General features: G+C 36.4%; 1 long non-coding RNA gene across 1 annotated transcript; it reads left to right on the forward strand.

Annotated features, from left to right (window-relative positions):
- The first annotated feature begins 1,608 nt into the window (after positions 1-1,608).
- LOC131932209 (uncharacterized) lies at positions 1,609-9,429 on the forward strand. The gene is made up of 3 exons (XR_009384506.1): positions 1,609-1,811; positions 6,029-6,134; positions 9,172-9,429. It is a non-coding gene; the product is annotated as an uncharacterized LOC131932209 (long non-coding RNA).
- The last annotated feature ends 1,045 nt before the right edge of the window (positions 9,430-10,474 follow it).

Genomic DNA, 10,474 nt, shown 5'->3' on the forward strand with positions numbered 1-10,474 from the left:
TAAACAGACGTATCGTTAAAGCTTTAACGGACAGAAAATTTAGCTTTATAATGGGTTAAACTAACAAATACAATGGATTTATTTATCTAGATTAAAAAGCTACGGAAAAACTAGACTTAAGCCAGCGGTAGATTCTATTCTAGATCTATCTAGATCTAGAAATTATTCCAATAATGAGTTTCTATACTAGGCTATTTCAGGCCTTAATTATTATATATAAAGCGTTGTTTAGCTATAGAATTGGCTAATTTATGATACACATTAATTTAAAATAATGCGCGAAACTCAAATTTATAACGTGGACTCTCTAAGTAAATTATCCCACTACTTTTGCACCTAATCTGAAGTGCCCAGATAGCTGAGTTGATAGTGTAATAGTTATCATGTGGTTGATACTTAATTTTTTTTTCACGGGCGTTGTTTCTTCCATACTTTTTTCTCCGGGGGGGGGGGGGGGGCACAACATTTTCCTTGGGGGCGGACACTGGTAAAAGTATGTTTTCTATATAAATTCCATTTTATTCCCCCCCCCAACCCCACACCGAAGAGATTCCTGGAAGAAACTCTGGACAAGGGGCAGGTGAAGTAGAGTTTACGTGTTTCTGTGAGCTCAGCCTATGTGAAATGATAGTGTGGTCAGAGCCATGCTCAGCCGAAATAGGTGTTTTTAAAAGACGATAACATGGTGCCTGAGGTGTGACGTCTTTTTGAATGCGGGGTCTGAATTTTTGTGAAGATGTGTAACAGTGGGAAGGTAAAGATAAAAAAAAACGTCAAATAAACATGACGTCATCTGTAGAGGACCCCTGAAACACACGGTTATTCGAGAATAATGGGTAGCCTAGTTTATATCTATAAATGGCCGCAGAAGTTTCCCACAAATAACATGTATGAATTTCGCGGCTTATTTAAAGTTTGCTCGTCAATTTTGACCCATTAACACTGCAGAAAGAAGCATTAAGCACGAGGAATGAAAATAAACCGTAAATGGTGCCCCTGTGCAATGGATTTTTTAGTCTGTCAACTATAAATTGTTTTTAAAGCGAACAATGTGTTTAAAATATTTCTACGGTAAAAGATTTCAAAAACCAATTTGAAGAAAATTATATCCAAGAGTTTAAAAGAATCTAAATTAAATTTTAAATTAGATGCTAGTTCGACCAGCTTAACATTGTCAAACATACGGAGAAAAAGAGAAACAGCTAGACAGACAGAGAGCTAGACAGAGGGACAAACATAAAGCTAGACAGACAAACAAAGATACAAAAAGACCGACAAACATATAAGTAGGGAAACAGACAGACGAGCAGAGTAATAGTCAGACAGAGTGATAGACAAACAGACAACAGAATGTCAGATCAGACCAGACAGACAGACACACGAACAAGCGGACAAACACATGGAACGACAGACAGAATGGCAGGTAAAGAGACGGACGAATGGAAAGGAGACGGACAAAAAGATAGACAAACAGAAAGACTAACTGACTGATACTGTCATATACACACTGAGTTAAAGAACATGAATATCTTTATATTTTTACATTATACTTACAACCCCCCCCCCCCCCCTTTCATCGTATTGTGCTTCCAGAACATATTACTAGTCTCGACTAACGAGCACGTCTCATTGTGAGGAACACCTTGAAATTGAGCACCGCAGGTCGACATATGTTGACGTGGACATTCTGGTCATCAGATCACACTGAAGGACGTCGCTAGTAATTACAGGGAGAAAAACAGTTGACATAATGAAAATATATACAAGCTTATTTCTGATTTTGGTGGTCGCTTTAATTATGGAGTCTGAAGGTGAGAAATATATTGTTTTCACTTACCAATAACGTTATAAACTGATTTTGTCAGGGTTTTTTTTTATTTTCACAAAACAAAAAGAGTACCTATTTAAAAATTGACAAAACGTAAACACGCAGGGGAAGTTACAGAATATAATAAAGCGACAGTGATCTTTCCTAAAGCTTTTGTATATTCTACTAGCCGTCCCGGCCAGGCCCTGCTCTGGCCTCTGTGAAAAACCTATCTGTAAAGGACCATGACATGTGTGTTTTGTAATCAGCATATATCCGGAATTGCCCAACCTAACCACAATCAACCAAAACCAAAACACACAAAAAAGAACCGCGAACATAACACAAACAAACACAACACAAACACAACACAACACAACCACAACACAAACACAAACACAAACACAAACACAAACACAATCACAATCACAACACAAACAAAACAAAACAAAACAAAACAAAACAAAACAAAACAAAACAAAACAAAACAAAACAAAACAAAACAAAACAAAACAAAACAAAACAAAACAAAACACAACACAACACAACACAACACAACTCAAACAAAACACAACACAAACCGGGACGGCTAGTATTATATAAAATTGTATATCTTCTTTTAGTTTGGTGCAGGTGTCTATAAAAGAGCTTTCTGAAACCTATCTGTAAAGAAACATGACATGTGTGTTTAGTAATCAGCATATACCCGGCATTTCCCAGCCTAACCACAACCAACCAAAACTAAAACACAAATAAAGAAAGGAAACATAACATAAACGCAAACACTAATACAAACGATAACACAAACACAAAAAAAAACACAAACGAAAACGAAAAAGAAAGAACGAAAACGAACAATATCAAAACGCAAACCTAACCACTAACGCAAACCCAACCTAAACACAAACAAAACACAAACTCGAAGATAAGCGCAAAGTGCTCACAGTCTAGCCCGGGGCGCCAAATCGCACCATGCTGGGGCGCCGGTGGAATCGCCTGTTTCAGCTTAATAAAGGACCAACTTATTCATAGTCTTTTGCACTCACTTAAACGAACATAGGTGCCAAACCAAACACGGGAGGCCCGGGGCCCCAAATAGCACCCTGTCTAGGCGCCAGAGGACGCCCGGATTCGATTCACTTAAAGACTATAGTAACCTTTCTTATCCATACTCTATCGCACTGTTTAAAGCGAAATTATGCACCATAGCGCTCACAGAATAGCCCAGGGCGCCAAATTGAACCCTGGTGGGGCACCGGCGGACGCGACTGTTTCAATTTAATGAACAATTATAATACTCCAAGCTTATCCGTAAATGGAAAGAAATAAACATATAGGACATGTAGGACCTGGCTTATTAATTGTTATTGATTTAAAAAAATAATTAGTAAACGATAAGCTCAGTGTATAGAATAAATAAAAGGCAGTGTTAAAAATACCTAAAACATTTGCAATTGATCAATCCCCGCTAATTATGTAATTATTTTTGTCCCCAACACCAAAACAAAGTAATAAAAAGTAAATTCTTTTCCACTAATTCATTGTTTTATAAAGGGAAGTAATTGTATTTCTTATTTATCAAAGGGAAGTAAGTGCTAAAGAGATAAATATAAATAATTTTCAGACATAATTAGATTTTTTGTAAAAGATGATATTTTTTAAAAATGGTGTTTAATGAACATGCCGACAATTATTACTATCAGTTTGAAAAATAAAAACTATTTCCCAACACTTTAAATATTAATTTTTTAAACCATGCATTTAGGCCATGAGCGCTTTAATTATCTAACACTCAAATCCAACGAAGTATCCACGACAAACTTATTACGAAGATACATACAGAATTGAGCTTTATATATTAGATACAATAAGAAGGTGAAAGGGACATTCAATGCACTCGGATAAATAAAATGTTTGATGCTTTCTGGGTTTTTTTAAAAATAATCTAATTGTTCAAATTAGAATAGAAATAGCCGTCCGGGCCAAGCCCTGCACTGGCCTCTGTGAAAAAACCTTTTCTTTTACAAAGTAAGGGGGTTGACACTTTCAATGAAATCGCAATGGGATGTTAGAGCGGTAGAGAGCTAGATTGCTAACCCGAAAGTCTCGAGCTCGAATCCGGTTTCAAGTGAGTAGAATGTCCCTGAGTCTACCTAACTCAAGTTGGGAAAACAAAGGCGGCTGGGCATAGTGCTGACCACATTATCCTTTCATACACTGAAGTTATTAAAACAGATGAATTCTACTTCATCTACCCCATGTGTCTTGGGCATGAATGGGAGAAGATGATGATGTTGATGCCGAAGCGCAAACGTAGTATTTTGTCAAGAAAACTGTGAATACATTTTTTTTTTTAAAATCAAAAATAACAAAAATGTGTACTCCTTTCACCAGCAATAACTCAAACTTTGAATACAATCATATGACTCTGTATGGATTCGTCCAGCTAAATGAATCGGTACAAAAGTTATCGGTATTTAAGAAACCAGAAATAGATTAAAGTACTGCTTCCGGATATCGGTGGTACTCAAAAAATGAGTTATCCAAGTATAAGTTTTTATAATTAATTATGAAATTTCGTTAGCATCAGTGAAAGAGTACTTAGGTTATTGTGTTTCTAAATTTGATAGAGAATTGCACAAATAATCGAATACTTAATCAAATGTAAAGTTTTATCCACCTAACGTAAACGGTACGGGCAGGATTTCATTAAAAAAAATATCGTATGGCTCCGAAAGATTATTAAAAAAAAATCTCAATTTAGATTATTCACATACTTTATATTCCGTTTACAAAAAAAGTAGGGAGATGTGATACGGCAAATATGTCAAAATGTCATTTAATATGTATACACGATTAAAACACTTCCTCTATATGCGCTACTTTGTATACGGAGAGTAAAAATACTAAACGATTGTTATTCGACTAAAATTAAATTGAAACATGTTATTGTGAAGATCTATATATATATATATCTATATATATAATTCTCTTCTGGGAGCCGTTAGAAAACAAGCTGCAAGCGCATCCTTGCAGTCCCCTCTCTTTCTCTCTATCACTATCACTACCACCCCCACCCCACCCCCACATTGTCTGGTGAGCTGTTGTCACGCAAATGTTTACAAAGCTAAATGTTTACCAATCGTAGAGCCGTATAGCGGGGTTTCTATTAGGGGCAGATAATTTAGTTCGATTTTAAACTTACAGGAGGTAACTAAGAAATAACTAAGAGGAGGCTGCTTTCACGGGGGCTGGGGGGTGTAGGGTCGGGGTTAGGGGAAAGGGGGGGGGGGGTTAGTGTTTTAAAGCAAATATTTTCAGTGGCATCATTGGTACTGTCGAATTCACAAATTATGAATTACTGAAAAGTAGAAAATAAAACAACTAAATAGCTGTGTATGATACGCTGCCGGTCGGCTCGTATATATATAATTCTCTTCTGGGAGGCGTTAGAAAACAAGCTGCAAGCGCGCCTTGCAGTCCCCTCTCTTCCTCTCTATCGCTACCACCCCCACCCCCCCCTCACATGGTCTGGTGAGCTGTGGTTCACGCTAAATGTTTACAAAACAATAATAGAGCCGGGTTTGGTGACGGCTATTAGGGGCGGATAATTTAGTTTGAAACGATTTTAAACTTAGAGGAGGTAACTAAGAGGAGGCTGCTTTCACGGGGGGGGGGGGGGGGGTTAAAGCAAATATTTTCAGTGGCATCATTGGTACGTTCGAATTCACAAATTATGAATTACTGAAAAGTAGAAAAAACAACAACTAAATAGCGGCGTATGATACACCGCGGGTCGGCTCGTTATATAAAATGTTCTACGTTTTTCAGCGTTTTTATTTTAAAGATAATTTTAAATCGTTTTGTAATTTATGTTTGAAGGGTCAGCTACTTACCTCACGATTCTTAAGACAATCTTATTGTTTATCAAACATTTACCTCACAACCTTCAAGAAGATAGGAATTTTTTTTCAGTCTTTTTCCTCAATTCTTTTGAGTCTTTTACGTCAGTATTTATTAGCCACTTACCTCACTACTTATATAGCTATTATCTTAGTATTTAACTGCGCATTATCTCACTTTTTATCAGCTCGTTAGCTTATAAATACAATACGTTGAACAGTTTTTTACTCTTAAATCAGGTGCTTTATCAAAACTTAAATGAAGGAAAACATTTTTAAAAAAGTTTAAGTGCTAACAAACTTTCGTGTTTCCATACAGCTTTATATTTATTAAACACTAAACACTACCAGACACCCAAACAAATGAAAAGGTTACCTCATCCTTTGAAGAAAGGTGGTCATCCATTATTGGGCATCCAAAGCAAGTAGGTGCTATCTTCTTTAATAAACTTTAATTTTCAAATTTGTGTTTCAAAGTTTTTTTTTAATAGTTAAAATATGCTGTTGGTCAACAACTAATTTATCTGTTTTGTATTTAAATAATATCAGACCAATTATACACTACTTAGTCAATTATCGGATAAAAACAATCTTCTTGATCTTAGTATTGCTAACAATTTTTACATTTATGTATATATGGGTCGTCCATAAATGACGTCACAGTGGTAGGGGGAGGAGGGGGGTCCGTAATTTTGTGATGGTGTGTGATAATGGGAGGGGGGGGGGGTCAGATGGTGGGGCGTCACATTTTTGCATTAACAAAAAGTAATGTAAGAAAACGAATTTTAGCCGTTAATTCCCTTTTTAGAAAACTGTTTTAATAAATTGTAATAGAAATTGATCAACATACTCTATGTTGACAGAGTTCAGACAAGATTTCGGAAAAATATCGATGTTTTAAGAAAAACTCAACTGCAATTTTGAGGCGGGTCGTTGACTTAGGCATGACGTTATTTTAGGGGGGGGGGGGGTCTGGCTTTTTGTGACGATGTGTGACGCAGGGGGGAAGGGGGGGGGGAGGTAAAAAATCGTCCAAAAAAGCGTGACGTCATTTATGGATGACCTCATACTCCTAAAATTCAAGTTAGTTTACATGTTTGAATATTTTTTTGTTCTTTTGTTTTTTTGTTTGTCCGTTTGGTTACATGAGAGAATCTGCACTATGTGTAGAGCTGTAAAATAGTATTTAGGTAGAGAACAATTTTTGTTTTAGACAGACTGTCAATCACAAAAAAAATTTAAAGAAATTAGTTAATTTATTGATATATTTATTGGTAGTTAACCACATTAATTATAAAAATTCAGAACAATGACTTCATTTACAGTTACATCACTTGAATTATTTACTTTTTACAACAATAATTTCGGCTTCCGTCGAAGATTTTGTTGCCCATTCAACAATTTAACGCATTATAAAGCTATTTTTCTGTCGGCTATAGCTTAAACCATTCGTCCGTTTGCTATTTTTATTAGGTTTCAACACTATTACCAATTTTTTAACAGCTCTTTTTATTTTAGTATACAATAAATTTCTCTAGATCTAGAACTACAGATCAGCTGTCGAAGGAAGAAAAAGTTTTATGAATCCAGATAAAGATCTAGGTCACAAGACCTAACGTAAATTCTAGATCTAGACTTAATGTAAATTCTACATCTAGAATCTAAAATCTATTTCAGGTCTAAATTTTTTTATATATAAATTTTTATCTAGCTTCAATGATCATCTAATTCGAGAATGCATGACTTTACCACACCAGCCCACTCAAAACCTCCAACACCTTTCGATATCACACCAGCCCACTCAAAACATCCAACATATTGACGATACCACACCCGCCCACACCAGCCCACACCAGTCCACTCAAAACCTACAACACCTTGACGATACCACACCAGCCCACTCAAAACCTCCAACATCTTTACGATACCACACCAGCCCACTCAAAACCTCCAACATCTTTACGATACCACACCAGCCCACTTAAAACCTCCAACATCTTTACGATACCACACCAGCACACTCAAAACCTCAAACACCTTGACTTTACCACACCAGCCCACTCAAAACCTCCACCTTGACTTTACCACACCAACCCACTCAAAACCTCAAACACCTGACGATAACACACCAACCCACTCAAAACATCCAACATATTGACGATACCACACCAGCCCACACCAGCCCACTCAAAACCTCCAAAACCTTGACGATAACACATATGCTAACTCAACGGGCTTCAGCAAATGTGGAGGAAACTATTATGGCTATAGACAGTATTAAAATAAATTTTAGGGCTTATATCTAGGTGAATTTTTTAGTTACCGTTACCTTGTTGTTGTGTTACAAATTTTTAAACTAATTTACACTATAGGTTTAGAATGTGGAATATCGGAGTTATCTGAATTTCCCTATTATTTAAATGAATACGTGTGAATAATGGGTAAGACTGAAAAACCCAGCAATTTATCTGTGACACAATCCTTGTCATTACTAAAAACCTATTAAAACCATCTGAAATGTTTTTAGACAGCTTTAATTTTAAAAAGTGTGGCCTTCTCCATTACGTAGTGTGTAGGGCAACACAATGACACAGCGTGTAGACCTACATCAGGACTGAGTGTGTAGTCTTGTATGCCATGACACACTGTGTAGTCTTATACTATGCTAATGACTCGTTTTTTAAATAAAATCTCAGCTGATTATAACTTTGTTCTCAAAATAAATGGTAGAAATGAGGAGATAACACGTGTGTAAGATAGGCGAATCAAAGAGGGCTGATTCAAGTCGAGCTCAATAATCAATTACTTAAGCTCCATTGGTTTACTATAATCCTAAAATTGAGTACATCTGATCTAATTTACTCTCATGTATTAAACTTTAAACAGCTGGTAAAATCAATAAATATAGTTTTGTTGTTATGTTAGAAAACACCAAGGAACGCCAAGGAACAGTTTAGCTGTTATGGCAAGTTTTAAAGTGACACGTGACTTGCACGCTTCGGTGTTTAGGTTAAAACTTCTTGTAAAAATGGAAATACCAAAATATAACTATGTGAAAAAGCTCGCTTGTGCCTACACCAAAATATTAACTTCATCCCGAGCCCCAAACACCGAGCCGAAAAACCCCGGATAGCTTCCCGCAATCAACACTACACCCACCCACCGAGCCGAAAAACCCCGGATATCTTCCCGCAATCAACACTACACCCACCCACCGAGCCGAAAAACCCCGGATATCTTCCCGCAATCAACACTACACCCACCCACCGAGCCGAAAAACCCCGGATATCTTCCCGCAATCAACACTACACCCACTAAACACACGATCCATACAAAATAATGTATTTACCACACAACCAGGGAAACAATGCTGATATTGCAAATGGGCGACTAATCTCACTCATGTATAACAGTTGTGTTTTACAAGCTTTTATTTAACTTGCTTTCTCTGTTTGTCTGCAGTCGACTTGGATCAAAACAGCCGAGCGAAATTTCTGGCTCTTCTAACTGACAGATTCGTTTCAATGTTGGCGCCTGAGTCAGGACTTGAAGACTATGCATATGACATTACATTTTTCTTAATTAAATGAATCTTTAATTTTAAACGAATTAATTCAACTTTTCGTAAATTGATTCGCACTCCTATCCAACTATTCCGTACTATTATAGGCGCCTTAACATGTTCATTAGGTGCGCAATAGTTCTAACCATGCAACTCTACTAAAAACCATGCAACTCTACTAAAATAAACCGGGAAAGATCTCCCCTAAACTTTCTCGAAAATTCTTATATAAAAAAACAGGGGATGGGAACTCAGGATATAGACATGAATTTTAATCCATTTTAAATACTTAAACTTTTTAAAATAGAATAAAATCTCGTAGAAAAAAGAATTGCGCACCAAGTGAAGGCCAAATAAAGATGTGCATAATATTATTAGTACTTGATATATATATATATATATATATATATATATATATATATATATATATATATATATATATATATATATATATATATATATAATGATCTTTGTTTAAAGATATTAAATGAATAATACATTGATTCCTTTGGTTGTGTTTTGTACTTTTGTACTGCACAATATTTTATCCGAGTATTAGTTTTGTTGGCACTGGTGTGGATTATGCGAGGACTTAGGAATTCGTGTTTGTCTTTCACTGTTTCCTCGTGGGCCAATAAGATTTGTTTCTGGTTTCTCAGCCATTCATTCAACACATGGGCATGGGGCGGGGTAAGATGGGGTAGGGTTCGTGGTGCGGTTCATTGTGTTGTTCTTGTAGGTGGGTAATGTTTGGGGTGTAAACTGGTTTGGTGTGTCGTTTGGTGTACTCTGTATTTGTGGTGTATATGTTTCTTGGGGTGGGATAAAGAGAAATGACCTATATGGTGTAAAATATTCCATTAATTGGGTTTCGTGGGCTATGCGGGTGTCGTATTGCTTTCAAACGTATGGTAGAGTAGCTAAGTGAATGGAGTTTTAATGTGAGGTGGTTGGGGGTTTGATTTATATGTGGGGCGGGATAATGTTTGGTTTTCTTTGGAGTGTGTTCTATAAGTATGCCGTGAGGAAAATTTATATTAATGTAATTGTCCTTTTAACTTACACGTATACCGAGTAAAGTAATCGCACTAAAGCATTAACATTAACAGATATTTGTTTAACTAAAAATAATCTTAGACTTAATGGAGACAGGCGCGTCAGCTTGCATGCTAGTGGTCGTGTGATTTTCAGCAGGCCGTCTTC

The sequence above is a fragment of the Physella acuta genome, unplaced genomic scaffold (genome assembly GCF_028476545.2).
Source record: "Physella acuta isolate Inbredline_101_S28 unplaced genomic scaffold, ASM2847654v3 ptg002111l, whole genome shotgun sequence".
NCBI lineage: Eukaryota > Metazoa > Mollusca > Gastropoda > Physidae > Physella > Physella acuta.